Source organism: Salvelinus alpinus, chromosome 1 (assembly GCF_045679555.1).
Source record: "Salvelinus alpinus chromosome 1, SLU_Salpinus.1, whole genome shotgun sequence".
Taxonomy (NCBI): Eukaryota; Metazoa; Chordata; class Actinopteri; order Salmoniformes; family Salmonidae; genus Salvelinus; species Salvelinus alpinus.
Window position 1 is genome coordinate 4,250,900 of NC_092086.1, and position 5,000 is coordinate 4,255,899.

The 5,000-nt window shown below is 45.6% G+C and overlaps 1 protein-coding gene across 1 annotated transcript in view; it reads left to right on the plus strand.

The window, feature by feature from the left end:
- LOC139540059 (voltage-dependent T-type calcium channel subunit alpha-1H-like) overlaps nt 1-5,000 on the plus strand; it is a 178,780-nt gene that overhangs the window by 121,991 nt on the left and 51,789 nt on the right. The window lies entirely within an intron of this gene.

Consider the following 5,000-nt stretch of genomic DNA (forward strand, 5'->3'; position numbering starts at 1 on the left):
GATTGCACGCTTCAAGACTGCTTCGATCACGTGGACTGGGATATGTTCCGGATAGCATCGGACAATAACATTGATGTATACGCTGATTCGGTGAGCTTTTAACCAGGGCAAGGTGACCGGAAACATGACCGAATACAAACAGTGTAGCTATTCCCTCCGCAAGGCAATCAAACAAGCTAAGCGTCAGTATAGAGACAAAGTAGAGTCGCAATTCAACGGCTCAGATACAAGAGGTATGTGGCAGGGTCTACAGTCAATCACGGATTACAAAAAGAAAACCAGCCTCGTTGCGGACCAGGATGTCTTGCTCCCAGACAGACTAAATAACTTTTTTGCTCGCTTTGAGGACAATACAGTGCCACTGACACGGCACGTTACCAAAACCTGCGGGCTCTCCTTCACCGCAGCCAATGTGAGTAAAGCATTTGAACGTGTTAACCCTCGCAAGGCTGCCGGCCCAGACGGCATCCCCAGCCGCGTCCTCAGAGCATGCGCAGGTCAGCTGGCTGGTGTGTTTACGGACATATTCAATCTCTCCTTATCCCAGTCTGCTGTTCCCACATGCTTCAAGAGGGCCACCATTGTTCCTGTTCCCAAGAAAGCTAAGGTAACTGAGCTAAACGACTATCACCCCGTAGCACTCACTTCCGTCATCATGAAGTGCTTTGTGAGACTAGTCAAGGATCATATCACCTCCACCGTACCTGAAAGCCTAGACCCAGTCCAATTTGCTTACCGCCCCAATAGGTCCACAGACGACGCAATCTCACTGCACACTGCACACTGCCCTAACCCATCTGGACAAGAGGAATACCTATGTCAGAATGCTGTTTATTGACTACAGCTCAGCATTTAACACCATAGTACCCTCCAAACTCGTCATCAAGCTGGAGATCCTGGGTCTCAACTCCGCCCTGTGCAACTGGGTCCTGGACTTCCTGACGGGCCGCCCCCAGGTGGTGAGGGTAGGTAACAACATCTCCACCCCGCTGATCCTCAACACTGGGGCCCCACAAGGGTGCGTTCTGAGCCCTCTCCTGTACTCCCTGTTCACCCACGACTGCGTGGCCATGCACGCCTCCAACTCAATCATCAAGTTTCCAGACGAAACTACAGTGGTAGGCTTGATTACCAACAACGACGAGACGGCCTACAGGGAGGAGGTGAGGGCCCTCGGAGTGTGGTGTCAGGAAAATAACCTCACACTCAACGTCAACAAAACAAAGGAGATGATTGTGGACTTCAGCAAACAGCAGAGGGAGCACCCCCCTATCCACATCGACGGGTCAGTAGTGGAGAAGGTGGAAAGTTTTAAGTTCCTCGGTGTACACATCACGGACAAACTGAAATGGTCCACCCACACAGACAGCGTTGTGAAGAAGGCGCAACAGCGCATCTTCAACCTCAGGAGGCCGAAGAAATTCGTCTCGTCACCTAAAACACACACAAACTTCTACAGATGCACAATTGAGAGCATCCTGTCGGGCTGTATCACCGCCTGATACAGAAACTGCTCCGCCCACAACCGTAAGGCTCTCCAGAGGGTAGTGAGGTCTGCAGAACGCATCACCGGGGGCAAACTACCTGCCCTCCAGGACACCTACACCACCCGATGTCACAGGAAGGCCATAAAGATCATCAAGGACAACAACCACCCGAGCCACTACTTGTTCACCCCGCTATCATCCAGAAGGCGACGTCAGTAAAGGTGCATCAAAGCAGGGACCGAGAGACTGAAAAACAGCTTCTATCTCAAGGCCATCAGACTGTTAAACAGCCACCACTAACACAGAGTGGCTGCTGCCAACATACTGACTCAAATCTCTAACCACTTAAATAATTAATAATTTATGTAATGTTTACATACCCTACATTACTCATCTCATATGTATATACTGTACTCTATACCATCTACTGCATCTTGCCTATGCCGCTCGGTCATGGCTCATCCATATATTTATATGTACATATTCTTATTCATTCTTTTACACTTATGTTCTTTAGTTCTATTATGTGTAGTGAAGACATCAAAACTATGATATAACACATATGGAATCATGTAGTAACCAAAAAAGTGTTAAACATATATCAAAATATATTTTATATTTGAGATTCTTCAAAGTAGCCACCCTTTGCCTTGATGACAGCTTTGCACAGTCTTGGCAGTGACCCCACATCCACTAGCATTACCAGTGACCCCACATCCACTAGCATTACCAGTGACCCCACATCCACTAACATTACCAGTGACCCCAACATCCACTAACATTACCAGTGACCCCACATCCACTAGCATTACCAGTGACCCCACATCCACTAACATTACCAGTGACCCCACATCCACTAGCATTACCAGTGACCCCAACATCCACTAGCATTACCAGTGACCCCACATCCACTAGCATTACCAGTGACCCCACATCCACTAACATTACCAGTGACCCCAACATCCACTAGCATTACCAGTGACCCCACATCCACTAGCATTACCAGTGACCCCAACATCCACTAGCATTACCAGTGACCCCACATCCACTAGCATTACCAGTGACCCCACATCCACTAGCATTACCAGTGACCCCACATCCACTAGCATTACCAGTGACCCCACATCCACTAGCATTACCAGTGACCCCAACATCCACTAACATTACCAGTGACCCCACATCCACTAACATTACCAGTGACCCCACATCCACTAGCATCACCAGTGACCCCAACATCCACTAGCATTACCAGTGACCCCACATCCACTAACATTACCAGTGACCCCACATCCACTAACATTACCAGTGACCCCACATCCACTAGCATTACCAGTGACCCCACTAGCATTACCAGTGACCCCACATCCACTAACATTACCAGTGACCCCAACATCCACTATCATTACCAGTGACCCCAACATCCACTAACATTACCAGTGACCCCACATCCACTATCATTACCAGTGACCCCACATCCACTATCATTACCAGTGACCCCAACATCCACTAACATTAGCAGTGACCCCACATCCACTATCATTACCAGTGACCCCAACATCCACTAGCATTACCAGTGACCCCAACATCCACTAACATTACCAGTGACCCCACATCCACTATCATTACCAGTGACCCCACATGCACTATCATTACCAGTGATGACATTGTCTTATTCATGTTATTTATGACAGTCTTATTCATGTTATCTATGACAGTATTATTCATGTTATCTATGACAGTATTATTCATGTTATTTATGACAGTCTTATTCATGTTATCTATGACAGTCTTATTCATGTTATCTATGACAGTATTATTCATGTTATTTATGACAGTCTTATTCATGTTATCTATGACAGTATTATTCATGTTATTTACGACATAGTCTTATTCATATTATTTATACTCGTCATAAACATTGATGAAAGATACAAGCGTTATACTAACTTAAAGATAAACTTCTTGTTAATAATCCGGCCGCTGTGCCAGATTTCAAAAGGGCTTTACGGCGAAAGCACACCATGCGATTATGTTAAGACAGCGCCTAGCCACAAAAACCATACAGACATTTTCCAGCCAAGGAGAGGAGTCACAAAAGTCAGAAATAGCGATTAAATGAATCACTAACCTTTGATGATCTTCATATGGTGGCACTCATAGGACTTCATGTTACACAATAAATGTTTGTTTTGTTCGATTAAGTTCATTTTTATGTCCAAAAACCTCCTTTTTTGTTTAATCCATATGCACAAAGCGCCGGCACAACATTCAGACGAAAAGGTCAAAAAAAGTCCCATTAAAATTCGTAGAAACACGTCAAACGATGTTGTCTAATCAATACTTGGTAGTTTATAGTATCATAAATAGTCAATAATGTCCTCTCAATCCGGTCTAGGTACCGTTTTCATCTAGAAAGGTTAAAGGGTAGTCGATACGGCGCGATAAACAACTCACTGGCTTCTCAGTCCCCTGAGCCACTCTGTCCTCTGAGTTGCTCTTATGTCTCGTCCCCCTTCACAGTAGAAGTCCATGAATACAACTTCTAAAGACTGTTGACATCTAGTGGAAGCCTCTGGGATAGTTTTGTCTAATCTGACCCCACAGACACTGGATATTCGATAGGCATTCACTTGAAAACTACAAACCTCAGAATTTCCACTTCCTGGTTGGATTTTTCTCAGGTTTTCGCCTGCCATATGAGTTCTGTTATACTCACAGACATAATTTTAACAGTTTTGGAAACTTCAGCGTGTTTTTTATCCAATACTACTAATAATATGCATATTCTAGCTTCTGGGCCTGAGTAACAGGCAGTTTACTCTGGGCACGCTTTTCATCCAAACTTCCCAATGCTACCCCCTATCCCAAAGAGGTTTTAATAACACAGCCTTATTCATGTTATTTATGACATAGCCGTATTCATGTCCCCTGTCCTCTCTGTCTGGGTTGGTTTTGTCTAGTTGTTTAAGGGGTAGTCCATAGTGTTATTCATGTCCCCTGTCCTCTCTGCCCCCTGTCCTCTCTGTCCCCTGGGTTGGTTTTGTCTAGTTGTTTAAGGGGTAGTCCATAGTGTTATTAATGTCCCCTGTCCTCTCTGTCCCCTGTCCTCTCTGTCCTCTGGGTTGGTTTTGTCTTGTCGTTTAAGGGGTAGTCCATAGTGTTATTAATGTCCCCTGTCCTCTCTGTCCCCTGTCCTCTCTGTCCTCTGGGTTGGTTTTGTCTAGTTGTTTAAGGGGTAGTCCATAGTGTTATTCATGTCCCCTGTCCTCTCTGTCCTCTGGGTTGGTTTTGTCTAGTTGTTTAAGGGGTAGTCCATAGTGTTATTCATGTCCCCTGTCCTCTCTGTCCCCTGTCCTCTCTGTCCTCTGGGTTGGTGTTGTCTAGTTGTTTAAGGGGTAGTCCATTGTGTTATTAATGTCCCCCTGTCCTCTCTGTCCCCTGTCCTCTCTGTCCTCTGGGTTGGTTTTGTCTAGTTGTTTAAGGGGTAGTCCATAGTGTTATTAATGTCCCCTG